The sequence below is a fragment of the Pseudophryne corroboree genome, chromosome 11 (genome assembly GCF_028390025.1).
Source record: "Pseudophryne corroboree isolate aPseCor3 chromosome 11, aPseCor3.hap2, whole genome shotgun sequence".
NCBI lineage: Eukaryota > Metazoa > Chordata > Amphibia > Anura > Myobatrachidae > Pseudophryne > Pseudophryne corroboree.
The window spans coordinates 168,667,029-168,684,067 of record NC_086454.1 but is presented as its reverse complement, the minus strand read 5'-3'; the positions used below and the strand labels follow the sequence as shown (position 1 = coordinate 168,684,067).

The 17,039-nt window shown below is 30.0% G+C and overlaps 8 non-coding genes across 8 annotated transcripts; all 8 read right to left on the bottom strand.

Annotated features, from left to right (window-relative positions):
• Window positions 1–3,232: 3,232 nt before the first annotated feature.
• Window positions 3,233–3,304, bottom strand: TRNAQ-CUG (transfer RNA glutamine (anticodon CUG)). Its single transcript has one exon. It is a non-coding gene; the product is annotated as a tRNA-Gln (tRNA).
• Window positions 3,305–5,121: 1,817 nt separating this feature from the next.
• TRNAQ-CUG (transfer RNA glutamine (anticodon CUG)) lies at window positions 5,122–5,193 on the bottom strand. Its single transcript has one exon. It is a non-coding gene; the product is annotated as a tRNA-Gln (tRNA).
• A 1,821-nt stretch (window positions 5,194–7,014) lies between these two features.
• TRNAQ-CUG (transfer RNA glutamine (anticodon CUG)) lies at window positions 7,015–7,086 on the bottom strand. Its single transcript has one exon. It is a non-coding gene; the product is annotated as a tRNA-Gln (tRNA).
• Window positions 7,087–8,903: 1,817 nt separating this feature from the next.
• TRNAQ-CUG (transfer RNA glutamine (anticodon CUG)) lies at window positions 8,904–8,975 on the bottom strand. Its single transcript has one exon. It is a non-coding gene; the product is annotated as a tRNA-Gln (tRNA).
• Window positions 8,976–10,797: 1,822 nt separating this feature from the next.
• On the bottom strand, window positions 10,798–10,869 carry TRNAQ-CUG (transfer RNA glutamine (anticodon CUG)). Its single transcript has one exon. It is a non-coding gene; the product is annotated as a tRNA-Gln (tRNA).
• Window positions 10,870–12,686: 1,817 nt separating this feature from the next.
• TRNAQ-CUG (transfer RNA glutamine (anticodon CUG)) lies at window positions 12,687–12,758 on the bottom strand. The gene has a single exon. It is a non-coding gene; the product is annotated as a tRNA-Gln (tRNA).
• Window positions 12,759–14,578: 1,820 nt separating this feature from the next.
• TRNAQ-CUG (transfer RNA glutamine (anticodon CUG)) lies at window positions 14,579–14,650 on the bottom strand. Its single transcript has one exon. It is a non-coding gene; the product is annotated as a tRNA-Gln (tRNA).
• A 1,823-nt stretch (window positions 14,651–16,473) lies between these two features.
• TRNAQ-CUG (transfer RNA glutamine (anticodon CUG)) lies at window positions 16,474–16,545 on the bottom strand. The gene has a single exon. It is a non-coding gene; the product is annotated as a tRNA-Gln (tRNA).
• Window positions 16,546–17,039: the final 494 nt, after the last annotated feature.

Here is a 17,039-nt window from a genome sequence, read left to right as displayed (position 1 = left end):
ATGTACTCTCAGAGAGATATGAACTGAATGGTACTTACAAAAAACCAATAGGACCTACCAAGATTTAAATACAGATCACTGTATTCAAAGATCAGAGTGGAGTGGTTACCAATACACCAAGAAACCACATTCATTAGGGAACATCTAAACATATTTTTCTAAAATGTTAGATTCTTAGAAGACACATTTTATTGAAGTTATTGTACATATATTAACATCAATGCTTATTTGGATTACACAGTAAAATTCATATAATTACAAACATTTCTATAACTACCTTTTTTTTAGATTTTAGTACATTTTTATAATAATCAGTAATTAAAAAAAAATGTATTATATGTATAAAAAAGAAAAGTTTTTGTCTATCAAGGAATTAAACTTTGTACGAAAATGCACCTGGTCCCACCGAGATTTGATCTCAATTTACTGGATTCAGAGTACAGAGTGCTAACCATAACACCATGGAATATCCCTTCTAATAACACATATAAAACATTCTCTCAGAGTGTAAGATCTTTATTTCTACAAGATACAGAAATATTCATTCAGAGAGATATGTACTACATTGTATTTACAAATAAAACCATTAGGACCTACCAATTTGTATATACAGATTATTAGTTTCAGAGTCCAGAATTGTTAACAGTACACCATGAAAGCTCATTCATATGGTGGCATGTAAAAAATGTTCTCACAGTGTAAGATTCTTAGAGGTTAAATTTTATTGGAATTATATTACCGATAAACCTGTCTCTCAGTGTGTATGATTCTTAATTTTTGCAATTTATAGATATTTTCTTTCTCAGAGATATGAACTGCATAATACTTACAAAAAAACAATAGGACCTACCAAGATGTAAATACAAATCATGGATTCAGAGTCCAAAATGGTTACAAATACACCAGGAAACCTCATTCATGAGGAAGCATTTAAACAGTTTTTATTAGAATGTACTCTCAGAGAAATATAAACTGAACGGTACTTACAAAAAACCAATAGGACCTACCAAGATTTAAATACAGATCACTGGATTCAAAGATCCGAGTGGTTACCAATACACCAAGAAACTTCATTCATGAGGGAGAGCTAAACATTTTTTTCTAAAATGTTAGATTCTTAGAAGACACATTTTATTGCAATTATTGTACATATATTTACATCAACGCTTATTTGGGTTATATAGTAAAATTCATATAATTAAATACATTTCTATAACTACCTTTTTTTAGCTTTTAGTACATATTTACAAAAATCAGTGATTTAAAAAAATTATTATATGTATGAAAAAGAAGACTTTCTGTCAATCAAGAACTTAAACTGAAGGTACTAAAACACATCAGGTCCCACCGAGATTTGAACTCGGATTGCTGGATTCAGAGCCCAGAGTGCTAACCATTATACCATGAAACCTCTCTTCTAACACAACATATACAACTTTCTCTTAGAGTGTGAGATCTTATTTTCTACAAGTTACAGGAATAATAATCAGAGAGATAAGTATTACATTGTATTTACAAAAAAAAGCCATTAGGACCTACCAAATTTTTATACAGATTATAGGTTTCAGAGTCCAGAATTGTTAACAGCACACAATGAAACCTCATTCATATGGTAGCATGTACATTTTTTGTCAGAGTATAAGATTCTTAGTGGATACATTTTATTGGAATTAAATGACAGATAAACCTGTCTCTCAGTGTGTAAGATTCTTAATTTATGCAATTTATAGATATTTTCTTTCTCAGAGATATTAACTGTATTGTACTTACAACAAAACCAATAGAACCTACCAAGATGTTAATATAGATCATGGATTCAGAGTCCAAAATGTTTACCAATATACCATGAAACCTCATCCATTAGGGAGCATCTAAATATTTTTATAAGAATGTACTCTCAGAGAGATATGAACTGAATGGTACTTACAAAAAACCAATAGGACCTACCAAGATTTAAATACAGATCACTGTATTCAAAGATCAGAGTGGAGTGGTTACCAATACACCAAGAAACCACATTCATTAGGGAACATCTAAACATTTTTTTCTAAAATGTTAGATTCTTAGAAGACACATTTTATTGAAGTTATTGTACATATATTAACATCAATGCTTATTTGGATTACACAGTAAAATTCATATAATTACAAACATTTCTATAACTACCTTTTTTTTAGATTTTAGTACATTTTTACAATAATCAGTGATTTTTAAAAAAAAATTATTATATGTATAAAAAAAGAAAAGTTTTTGTCAATCAAGAACTTAAACTGAAGGTACTAAAATGCACCTGGTCCCACCGAGGTTTGAACTCAATTTACTGGATTCAGAGTACAGAGTGCTAACCATAACACCATGGAATCTCCCTTCTAATAACACATATAAAACTTTCTCTCAGAGTGTAAGATCTTTATTTCTACAAGATACAGAAATATTCATTCAGAGAGATATGTACTACATTGTATTTACAAATAAAACCATTAGGACCTACCAATTTGTATATACAGATTATTAGTTTCAGAGTCCAGAATTGTTAACAGTACACCATGAAAGCTCATTCATATGGTGGCATGTAAAAAATGTTCTCACAGTGTAAGATTCTTAGAGGTTACATTTTATTGGAATTATATTACCGATAAACCTGTCTCTCAGTGTGTATGATTCTTAATTTGTGCAATTTATAGATATTTTCTTTCTCAGAGATATGAACTGCATAATACTTACAAAAAAACAATAGGACCTACCAAGATGTAAATACAAATCATGGATTCAGAGTCCAAAATGGTTACAAATACACCAGGAAACCTCATTCATGAGGAAGCATTTAAACAGTTTTTATTAGAATGTACTCTCAGAGAAATATAAACTGAACGGTACTTACAAAAAACCAATAGGACCTACCAAGATTTAAATACAGATCACTGGATTCAAAGATCCGAGTGGTTACCAATACACCAAGAAACTTCATTCATGAGGGAGAGCTAAACATTTTTTTTTAAATGTTAGATTCTTAGAAGACACATTTTATTGCAATTATTGTACATATATTTACATCAACGCTTATTTGGGTAATATAGTAAAATTCATATGATTACATACATTTCTATAACTACCTTTTTCTAGCTTTTAGTACATATTTACAAAAATCAGTGATTTAAAAAAATTATTATATGTATGATAAAGAAGACTTTCTGTCAATCAAGAACTTAAACTGAAGGTACTAAAACACATCAGGTCCCACCGAGATTTGAACTCAGATCGCTGGATTCAGAGCCCAGAGTGCTAACCATTACACCATGGAACCTCTCTTCTAACACAACATATACAACTTTCTCTTAGAGTGTGAGATCTTATTTTCTACAAGTTACAGGAATAATAATCAGAGAGACAAGTATTACATTGTATTTACAAAAAAAAAAGCTATTAGGACCTACCAAATTTTTATACAGATTATAGGTTTCAGAGTCCAGAATTGTTAACAGCACACAATGAAACCTCTTTCATATGGTAGCATGTACATTTTTTGTCAGAGTATAAGATTCTTAGTGGATACATTTTATTGGAATTAAATGACAGATAAACCTGTCTCTCAGTGTGTAAGATTCTTAATTTATGCAATTTATAGAGATTTTCTTTCTCAGAGATATTAACTGTATTGTACTTACAACAAAACCAATAGAACCTACCAAGATGTAAATATAGATTATGGATTCAGAGTCCAAAATGTTTACCAATATACCATGAAACCTCATCCATTAGGGAGCATCTAAATATTTTTATAAGAATGTACTCTCAGAGAGATATGAACTGAATGGTACTTACAAAAAACCAATAGGACCTACCAAGATTTAAATACAGATCACTGTATTCAAAGATCAGAGTGGAGTGGTTACCAATACACCAAGAAACCACATTCATTAGGGAACATCTAAACATTTTATTCTAAAATGTTAGATTCTTAGAAGACACATTTTATTGAAGTTATTGTACATATATTAACATCAATGCTTATTTGGATTACACAGTAAAATTCATATAATTACAAACATTTCTATAACTACCTTTTTTTTAGATTTTGGTACATTTTTACAATAATCAGTGATTTAAAAAAAAATTATTATATGTATAAAAAAAAAGTTTTTGTCAATCAAGGAATTAAACTTTGTACTAAAATGCACCTGGTGCCACCGAGATTTGAACTCAATTTACTAGATTCAGAGTACAGAGTGCTAACCATAACACCATGGAATATCCCTTCTAATAACAAATATAAAACTTTCTCTCAGAGTGTAAGATCTTTATTTCTACAAGATACAGAAATATTCATTCAGAGAGATATGTACTACATTGTATTTACAAATAAAACCATTAGGACCTACCAATTTGTATATACAGATTATTCGTTTCAGAGTCCAGAATTGTTAACAGTACACCATGAAAGCTCATTCATATGGTGGCATGTAAAAAATGTTCTCACAGTGTAAGATTCTTAGAGGTTACATTTTATTGGAATTATATTACCGATAAACCTGTCTCTCAGTGTGTATGATTCTTAATTTATGCAATTTATAGATATTTTCTTTCTCAGAGATATGAACTGCATAATACTTACAAAAAACAATAGGACCTACCAAGATGTAAATACAAATCATGGATTCAGAGTCCAAAATGGTTACAAATACACCAGGAAACCTCATTCATGAGGAAGCATTTAAACAGTTTTTATTAGAATGTACTCTCTGAGAAATATAAACTGAACGGTACTTACAAAAAACCAGTAGGAACTACCAAGATTTAAATACAGATCACTGGATTCAAAGATCCGAGTGGTTACCAATACACCAAGAAACTTCATTCATGAGGGAGAGCTAAACATTTTTTTCTAAAATGTTAGATTCTTAGAAGACACATTTTATTGCAATTATTGTACATATATTTACATCAACGCTTATTTGGGTTATATAGTAAAATTCATATAATTACATACATTTCTATAACTACCTTTTTTGTAGCTTTTAGTACATATTTACAAAAATCAGTGATTTAAAAAAATTATTATATGTATGAAAAAGAAGACTTTCTGTCAATCAAGAACTTAAACTGAAGGTACTAAAACACATCAGGTCCCACCGAGATTTGAACTCGGATCGCTGGATTCAGAGCCCAGAGTGCTAACCATTACACCATGAAACCTCTCTTCTAACACAACATATACAACTTTCTCTTAGAGTGTGAGATCTTATTTTCTACAAGTTACAGGAATAATAATCAGAGAGATAAGTATTACATTGTATTTACAAAAAAAAGCCATTAGGACCTACCAAATTTTTATACAGATTATAGGTTTCAGAGTCCAGAATTGTTAACAGCACACAATGAAACCTCATTCATATGGTAGCATGTACATTTTTTGTCAGAATATAAGATTCTTAGTGGATACATTTTATTGGAATTAAATGACAGATAAACCTGTCTCTCAGTGTGTAAGATTCTTAATTTATGCAATTTATAGATATTTTCTTTCTCAGAGATATTAACTGTATTGTACTTACAACAAAACCAATAGAACCTACCAAGATGTTAATATAGATCATGGATTCAGAGTCCAAAATGTTTACCAATATACCATGAAACCTCATCCATTAGGGAGCATCTAAATATTTTTATAAGAATGTACTCTCAGAGAGATATGAACTGAATGGTACTTACAAAAAACCAATAGGACCTACCAAGATTTAAATACAGATCACTGTATTCAAAGATCAGAGTGGAGTGGTTACCAATACACCAAGAAACAACATTCATTAGGGAACATCTAAACATTTTTTTCTAAAATGTTAGATTCTTAGAAGACACATTTTATTGAAGTTATTGTACATATATTAACATCAATGCTAATTTGGATTACACAGTAAAATTCATATAATTACAAACATTTCTATAACTACCTTTTTTTTAGATTTTAGTACATTTTTACAATAATCAGTGATTTTTAAAAAAAAATTATTATATGTATAAAAAAAGAAAAGTTTTTGTCAATCAAGAACTTAAACTGAAGGTACTAAAATGCACCTGGTCCCACCGAGGTTTGAACTCAATTTACTGGATTCAGAGTACAGAGTGCTAACCATAACACCATGGAATCTCCCTTCTAATAACACATATAAAACTTTCTCTCAGAGTGTAAGATCTTTATTTCTACAAGATACAGAAATATTCATTCAGAGAGATATGTACTACATTGTATTTACAAATAAAACCATTAGGACCTACCAATTTGTATATACAGATTATTAGTTTCAGAGTCCAGAATTGTTAACAGTACACCATGAAAGCTCATTCATATGGTGGCATGTAAAAAATGTTCTCACAGTGTAAGATTCTTAGAGGTTACATTTTATTGGAATTATATTACCGATAAACCTGTCTCTCAGTGTGTATGATTCTTAATTTATGCAATTTATAGATATTTTCTTTCTCAGAGATATGAACTGCATAATACTTACAAAAAAACAATAGGACCTACCAAGATGTAAATACAAATCATGGATTCAGAGTCCAAAATGGTTACAAATACACCAGGAAACCTCATTCATGAGGAAGCATTTAAACAGTTTTTATTAGAATGTACTCTCAGAGAAATATAAACTGAACGGTACTTACAAAAAACCAATAGGACCTACCAAGATTTAAATACAGATCACTGGATTCAAAGATCCGAGTGGTTACCAATACACCAAGAAACTTCATTCATGAGGGAGAGCTAAACATTTTTTTTTAAATGTTAGATTCTTAGAAGACACATTTTATTGCAATTATTGTACATATATTTACATCAACGCTTATTTGGGTAATATAGTAAAATTCATATAATTACATAAATTTCTATAACTACCTTTTTTTAGCTTTTAGTACATATTTACAAAAATCAGTGATTTAAAAGAATTATTATATGTATGAAAAAGAAGACTTTCTGTCAATCAAGAACTTAAACTGAAGGTACTAAAACACATCAGGTCCCACCGAGATTTGAACTCGGATCGCTGGATTCAGAGCCCAGAGTGATAACCATTACACCATGAAACCTCTCTTCTAACACAACATATACAACTTTCTCTTAGAGTGTGAGATCTTATTTTCTACAAGTTACAGGAATAATAATCAGAGAGATAAGTATTACATTGTATTTACAAAAAAAAGCCATTAGGACCTACCAAATTCTTATACAGATTATAGGTTTCAGAGTCCAGAATTGTTAACAGCACACAATGAAACCTCATTCATATGGTAGCATGTACATTTTTTGTCAGAGTATAAGATTCTTAGTGGATACATTTTATTGGAATTAAATGACAGATAAACCTGTCTCTCAGTGTGTAAGATTCTTAATTTATGCAATTTATAGATATTTTCTTTCTCAGAGATATTAACTGTATTGTACTTACAACAAAACCAATAGAACCTACCAAGATGTAAATATAGATCATGGATTCAGAGTCCAAAATGTTTACCAATATACCATGAAACCTCATCCATTAGGGAGCATCTAAATATTTTTTATAAGAATGTACTCTCAGAGAGATATGAACTGAATGGTACTTACAAAAAACCAATAGGACCTACCAAGATTTAAATACAGATCACTGTATTCAAAGATCAGAGTGGAGTGGTTACCAATACACCAAGAAACCACATTCATTAGGGAACATCTAAACATTTTTTTCTAAAATGTTAGATTCTTAGAAGACACATTTTATTGAAGTTATTGTACATATATTAACATCAATGCTTATTTGGATTACACAGTAAAATTCATATAATTACAAACATTTCTATAACTACCTTTTTTTTAGATTTTAGTACATTTTTATAATAATCAGTAATTTAAAAAAAATGTATTATATGTATAAAAAAGAAAAGTTTTTGTCAATCAAGGAATTAAACTTTGTACGAAAATGCACCTGGTCCCACCGAGATTTGAACTCAATTTACTTGATTCAGAGTACAGAGTGCTAACCATAACACCATGGAATATCCCTTCTAATAACACATATAAAACTTTCTCTCAGAGTGTAAGATCTTTATTTCTACAAGATATAGAAATATTCATTCAGAGAGATATGTACTACATTGTATTTACAAATAAAACCATTAGGACCTACCAATTTGTATATACAGATTATTAGTTTCAGAGTCCAGAATTGTTAACAGTACACCATGAAAGCTCATTCATATGGTGGCATGTAAAAAATGTTCTCACAGTGTAAGATTTTTAGAGGTTACATTTTATTGGAATTATATTACCGATAAACCTGTCTCTCAGTGTGTATGATTCTTAATTTATGCAATTTATAGATATTTTCTTTCTCAGAGATATGAACTGCATAATACTTACAAAAAAACAATAGGACCTACCAAGATGTAAATACAAATCATGGATTCAGAGTCCAAAATGGTTACAAATACACCAGGAAACCTCATTCATGAGGAAGCATTTAAACAGTTTTTATTAGAATGTACTCTCAGAGAAATATAAACTGAACGGTACTTACAAAAAACCAATAGGACCTACCAAGATTTAAATACAGATCACTGGATTCAAAGATCAGAGTGGTTACCAATACACCAAGAAACTTCATTCATGAGGGAGAGCTAAACATTTTTTTTAAAATGTTAGATTCTTAGAAGACACATTTTATTGCAATTATTGTACATATATTTACATCAACGCTTATTTGGGTAATATAGTAAAATTCATATAATTACATACATTTCTATAACTACCTTTTTCTAGCTTTTAGTACAAATTTACAAAAATCAGTGATTTAAAAAAATTATTATATGTATGAAAAAGAAGACTTTATGTCAATCAAGAACTTAAACTGAAGGTACTAAAACACATCAGGTCCCACCGAGATTTGAACTCGGATCGCTGGATTCAGAGCCCAGAGTGCTAACCATTACACCATGGAACCTCTCTTCTAACACAACATATACAACTTTCTCTTAGAGTGTGAGATCTTATTTTCTACAAGTTACAGGAATAATAATCAGAGACACAAGTATTACATTGTATTTACAAAAAAAAGCCATTAGGACCTACCAAATTTTTTATACAGATTATAGGTTTCAGAGTCCAGAATTGTTAACAGCACACAATGAAACCTCATTCATATGGTAGCATGTACATTTTTTGTCAGAATATAAGATTCTTAGTGGATACATTTTATTGGAATTAAATGACAGATAAACCTGTCTCTCAGTGTGTAAGATTCTTAATTTATGCAATTTATAGATATTTTCTTTCTCAGAGATATTAACTGTATTGTACTTACAACAAAACCAATAGAACCTACCAAGATGTTAATATAGATCATGGATTCAGAGTCCAAAATGTTTACCAATATACCATGAAACCTCATCCATTAGGGAGCATCTAAATATTTTTATAAGAATGTACTCTCAGAGAGATATGAACTGAATGGTACTTACAAAAAACCAATAGGACCTACCAAGATTTAAATACAGATCACTGTATTCAAAGAGCAGAGTGGAGTGGTTACCAATACACCAAGAAACCACATTCATTAGGGAACATCTAAACATTTTTTTCTAAAATGTTAGATTCTTAGAAGACACATTTTATTGAAGTTATTGTACATATATTAACATCAATGCTTATTTGGATTACACAGTAAAATTCATATAATTACAAACATTTCTATAACTACCTTTTTTTTAGATTTTAGTACATTTTTACAATAATCTGTGATTTTTAAAAAAAAATTATTATATGTATAAAAAAAGAAAAGTTTTTGTCAATCAAGAACTTAAACTGAAGGTACTAAAATGCACGTGGTCCCACCGAGGTTTGAACTCAATTTACTGGATTCAGAGTACAGAGTGCTAACCATAACACCATGGAATCTCCCTTCTAATAACACATATAAAACTTTCTCTCAGAGTGTAAGATCTTTATTTCTACAAGATACAGAAATATTCATTCAGAGAGATATGTACTACATTGTATTTACAAATAAAACCATTAGGACCTACCAATTTGTATATACAGATTATTAGTTTCAGAGTCCAGAATTGTTAACAGTACACCATGAAAGCTCATTCATATGGTGGCATGTAAAAAATGTTCTCACAGTGTAAGATTCTTAGAGGTTACATTTTATTGGAATTATATTACCGATAAACCTGTCTCTCAGTGTGTATGATTCTTAATTTGTGCAATTTATAGATATTTTCTTTCTCAGAGATATGAACTGCATAATACTTACAAAAAAACAATAGGACCTACCAAGATGTAAATACAAATCATGGATTCAGAGTCCAAAATGGTTACAAATACACCAGGAAACCTCATTCATGAGGAAGCATTTAAACAGTTTTTATTAGAATGTACTCTCAGAGAAATATAAACTGAACGGTACTTACAAAAAACCAATAGGACCTACCAAGATTTAAATACAGATCACTGGATTCAAAGATCCGAGTGGTTACCAATACACCAAGAAACTTCATTCATGAGGGAGAGCTAAACATTTTTTTTTAAATGTTAGATTCTTAGAAGACACATTTTATTGCAATTATTGTACATATATTTACATCAACGCTTATTTGGGTAATATAGTAAAATTCATATGATTACATACATTTCTATAACTACCTTTTTCTAGCTTTTAGTACATATTTACAAAAATCAGTGATTTAAAAAAATTATTATATGTATGATAAAGAAGACTTTCTGTCAATCAAGAACTTAAACTGAAGGTACTAAAACACATCAGGTCCCACTGAGATTTGAACTCAGATCGCTGGATTCAGAGCCCAGAGTGCTAACCATTACACCATGGAACCTCTCTTCTAACACAACATATACAACTTTCTCTTAGAGTGTGAGATCTTATTTTCTACAAGTTACAGGAATAATAATCAGAGAGACAAGTATTACATTGTATTTACAAAAAAAAAAGCTATTAGGACCTACCAAATTTTTATACAGATTATAGGTTTCAGAGTCCAGAATTGTTAACAGCACACAATGAAACCTCTTTCATATGGTAGCATGTACATTTTTTGTCAGAGTATAAGATTCTTAGTGGATACATTTTATTGGAATTAAATGACAGATAAACCTGTCTCTCAGTGTGTAAGATTCTTAATTTATGCAATTTATAGAGATTTTCTTTCTCAGAGATATTAACTGTATTGTACTTACAACAAAACCAATAGAACCTACCAAGATGTAAATATAGATTATGGATTCAGAGTCCAAAATGTTTACCAATATACCATGAAACCTCATCCATTAGGGAGCATCTAAATATTTTTATAAGAATGTACTCTCAGAGAGATATGAACTGAATGGTACTTACAAAAAACCAATAGGACCTACCAAGATTTAAATACAGATCACTGTATTCAAAGATCAGAGTGGAGTGGTTACCAATACACCAAGAAACCACATTCATTAGGGAACATCTAAACATTTTTTTCTAAAATGTTAGATTCTTAGAAGACACATTTTATTGAAGTTATTGTACATATATTAACATCAATGCTTATTTGGATTACACAGTAAAATTCATATAATTACAAACATTTCTATAACTACCTTTTTTTTAGATTTTGGTACATTTTTACAATAATCAGTGATTTAAAAAAAAATTATTATATGTATAAAAAAAAAGTTTTTGTCAATCAAGGAATTAAACTTTGTACTAAAATGCACCTGGTCCCACCGAGATTTGAACTCAATTTACTAGATTCAGAGTACAGAGTGCTAACCATAACACCATGGAATATCCCTTCTAATAACAAATATAAAACTTTCTCTCAGAGTGTAAGATCTTTATTTCTACAAGATACAGAAATATTCATTCAGAGAGATATGTACTACATTGTATTTACAAATAAAACCATTAGGACCTACCAATTTGTATATACAGATTATTCGTTTCAGAGTCCAGAATTGTTAACAGTACACAATGAAAGCTCATTCATATGGTGGCATGTAAAAAATGTTCTCACAGTGTAAGATTCTTAGAGGTTACATTTTATTGGAATTATATTACCGATAAACCTGTCTCTCAGTGTGTATGATTCTTAATTTATGCAATTTATAGATATTTTCTTTCTCAGAGATATGAACTGCATAATACTTACAAAAAACAATAGGACCTACCAAGATGTAAATACAAATCATGGATTCAGAGTCCAAAATGGTTACAAATACACCAGGAAACCTCATTCATGAGGAAGCATTTAAACAGTTTTTATTAGAATGTACTCTCTGAGAAATATAAACTGAACGGTACTTACAAAAAACCAGTAGGAACTACCAAGATTTAAATACAGATCACTGGATTCAAAGATCCGAGTGGTTACCAATACACCAAGAAACTTCATTCATGAGGGAGAGCTAAACATTTTTTTCTAAAATGTTAGATTCTTAGAAGACACATTTTATTGCAATTATTGTACATATATTTACATCAACGCTTATTTGGGTTATATAGTAAAATTCATATAATTACATACATTTCTATAACTACCTTTTTTGTAGCTTTTAGTACATATTTACAAAAATCAGTGATTTAAAAAAATTATTATATGTATGAAAAAGAAGACTTTCTGTCAATCAAGAACTTAAACTGAAGGTACTAAAACACATCAGGTCCCACCGAGATTTGAACTCGGATCGCTGGATTCAGAGCCCAGAGTGCTAACCATTACACCATGAAACCTCTCTTCTAAGACAACATATACAACTTTCTCTTAGAGTGTGAGATCTTATTTTCTACAAGTTACAGGAATAATAATCAGAGAGATAAGTATTACATTGTATTTACAAAAAAAAGCCATTAGGACCTACCAAATTTTTATACAGATTATAGGTTTCAGAGTCCAGAATTGTTAACAGCACACAATGAAACCTCATTCATATGGTAGCATGTACATTTTTTGTCAGAATATAAGATTCTTAGTGGATACATTTTATTGGAATTAAATGACAGATAAACCTGTCTCTCAGTGTGTAAGATTCTTAATTTATGCAATTTATAGATATTTTCTTTCTCAGAGATATTAACTGTATTGTACTTACAACAAAACCAATAGAACCTACCAAGATGTTAATATAGATCATGGATTCAGAGTCCAAAATGTTTACCAATATACCATGAAACCTCATCCATTAGGGAGCATCTAAATATTTTTATAAGAATGTACTCTCAGAGAGATATGAACTGAATGGTACTTACAAAAAACCAATAGGACCTACCAAGATTTAAATACAGATCACTGTATTCAAAGATCAGAGTGGAGTGGTTACCAATACACCAAGAAACAACATTCATTAGGGAACATCTAAACATTTTTTTCTAAAATGTTAGATTCTTAGAAGACACATTTTATTGAAGTTATTGTACATATATTAACATCAATGCTAATTTGGATTACACAGTAAAATTCATATAATTACAAACATTTCTATAACTACCTTTTTTTAGATTTTAGTACATTTTTACAATAATCAGTGATTTTTAAAAAAAAATTATTATATGTATAAAAAAAGAAAAGTTTTTGTCAATCAAGAACTTAAACTGAAGGTACTAAAATGCACCTGGTCCCACCGAGGTTTGAACTCAATTTACTGGATTCAGAGTACAGAGTGCTAACCATAACACCATGGAATCTCCCTTCTAATAACACATATAAAACTTTCTCTCAGAGTGTAAGATCTTTATTTCTACAAGATATAGAAATATTCATTCAGAGAGATATGTACTACATTGTATTTACAAATAAAACCATTAGGACCTACCAATTTGTATATACAGATTATTAGTTTCAGAGTCCAGAATTGTTAACAGTACACCATGAAAGCTCATTCATATGGTGGCATGTAAAAAATGTTCTCACAGTGTAAGATTTTTAGAGGTTACATTTTATTGGAATTATATTACCGATAAACCTGTCTCTCAGTGTGTATGATTCTTAATTTATGCAATTTATAGATATTTTCTTTCTCAGAGATATGAACTGCATAATACTTACAAAAAAACAATAGGACCTACCAAGATGTAAATACAAATCATGGATTCAGAGTCCAAAATGGTTACAAATACACCAGGAAACCTCATTCATGAGGAAGCATTTAAACAGTTTTTATTAGAATGTACTCTCAGAGAAATATAAACTGAACGGTACTTACAAAAAACCAATAGGACCTACCAAGATTTAAATACAGATCACTGGATTCAAAGATCAGAGTGGTTACCAATACACCAAGAAACTTCATTCATGAGGGAGAGCTAAACATTTTTTTTAAAATGTTAGATTCTTAGAAGACACATTTTATTGCAATTATTGTACATATATTTACATCAACGCTTATTTGGGTAATATAGTAAAATTCATATAATTACATACATTTCTATAACTACCTTTTTCTAGCTTTTAGTACAAATTTACAAAAATCAGTGATTTAAAAAAATTATTATATGTATGAAAAAGAAGACTTTATGTCAATCAAGAACTTAAACTGAAGGTACTAAAACACATCAGGTCCCACCGAGATTTGAACTCGGATCGCTGGATTCAGAGCCCAGAGTGATAACCATTACACCATGGAACCTCTCTTCTAACACAACATATACAACTTTCTCTTAGAGTGTGAGATCTTATTTTCTACAAGTTACAGGAATAATAATCAGAGACACAAGTATTACATTGTATTTACAAAAAAAAGCCATTAGGACCTACCAAATTTTTTATACAGATTATAGGTTTCAGAGTCCAGAATTGTTAACAGCACACAATGAAACCTCATTCATATGGTAGCATGTACATTTTTTGTCAGAATATAAGATTCTTAGTGGATACATTTTATTGGAATTAAATGACAGATAAACCTGTCTCTCAGTGTGTAAGATTCTTAATTTATGCAATTTATAGATATTTTCTTTCTCAGAGATATTAACTGTATTGTACTTACAACAAAACCAATAGAACCTACCAAGATGTTAATATAGATCATGGATTCAGAGTCCAAAATGTTTACCAATATACCATGAAACCTCATCCATTAGGGAGCATCTAAATATTTTTATAAGAATGTACTCTCAGAGAGATATGAACTGAATGGTACTTACAAAAAACCAATAGGACCTACCAAGATTTAAATACAGATCACTGTATTCAAAGATCAGAGTGGAGTGGTTACCAATACACCAAGAAACCACATTCATTAGGGAACGTCTAAACATTTTTTTCTAAAATGTTAGATTCTTAGAAGACACATTTTATTGAAGTTATTGTACATATATTAACATCAATGCTTATTTGGATTACACAGTAAAATTCATATAATTACAAACATTTCTATAACTACCTTTTTTTTAGATTTTAGTACATTTTTACAATAATCAGTGATTTTTAAAAAAAAATTATTATATGTATAAAAAAAGAAAAGTTTTTGTCAATCAAGAACTTAAACTGAAGGTACTAAAATGCACCTGGTCCCACCGAGGTTTGAACTCAATTTACTGGATTCAGAGTACAGAGTGCTAACCATAACACCATGGAATCTCCCTTCTAATAACACATATAAAACTTTCTCTCAGAGTGTAAGATCTTTATTTCTACAAGATACAGAAATATTCATTCAGAGAGATATGTACTACATTGTATTTACAAATAAAACCATTAGGACCTACCAATTTGTATATACAGATTATTAGTTTCAGAGTCCAGAATTGTTAACAGTACACCATGAAAGCTCATTCATATGGTGGCATGTAAAAAATGTTCTCACAGTGTAAGATTCTTAGAGGTTACATTTTATTGGAATTATATTACCGATAAACCTGTCTCTCAGTGTGTATGATTCTTAATTTATGCAATTTATAGATATTTTCTTTCTCAGAGATATGAACTGCATAATACTTACAAAAAAACAATAGGACCTACCAAGATGTAAATACAAATCATGGATTCAGAGTCCAAAATGGTTACAAATACACCAGGAAACCTCATTCATGAGGAAGCATTTAAACAGTTTTTATTAGAATGTACTCTCAGAGAAATATAAACTGAACGGTACTTACAAAAAACCAATAGGACCTACCAAGATTTAAATACAGATCACTGGATTCAAAGATCCGAGTGGTTACCAATACACCAAGAAACTTAATTCATGAGGGAGAGCTAAACATTTTTTTTTTAAATGTTAGATTCTTAGAAGACACATTTTATTGCAATTATTGTACATATATTTACATCAACGCTTATTTGGGTAATATAGTAAAATTCATATAATTACATACATTTCTATAAATACCTTTTTTTAGCTTTTAGTACATATTTACAAAAATCAGTGATTTAAAAGAATTATTATATGTATGAAAAAGAAGACTTTCTGTCAATCAAGAACTTAAACTGAAGGTACTAAAACACATCAGGTCCCACCGAGATTTGAACTCGGATCGCTGGATTCAGAGCCCAGAGTGATAACCATTACACCATGAAACCTCTCTTCTAACACAACATATAGAACTTTCTCTTAGAGTGTGAGATCTTATTTTCTACAAGTTACAGGAATAATAATCAGAGAGATAAGTATTACATTGTATTTACAAAAAAAAGCCATTAGGACCTACCAAATTCTTATACAGATTATAGGTTTCAGAGTCCAGAATTGTTAACAGCACACAATGAAACCTCATTCATATGGTAGCATGTACATTTTTTGTCAGAGTATAAGATTCTTAGTGGATACATTTTATTGGAATTAAATGACAGATAAACCTGTCTCTCAGTGTGTAAGATTCTTAATTTATGCAATTTATAGATATTTTCTTTCTCAGAGATATTAACTGTATTGTACTTACAACAAAACCAATAGAACCTACCAAGATGTAAATATAGATCATGGATTCAGAGTCCAAAATGTTTACCAATATACCATGAAACCTCATCCATTAGGGAGCATCTAAATATTTTTTATAAGAATGTACTCTCAGAGA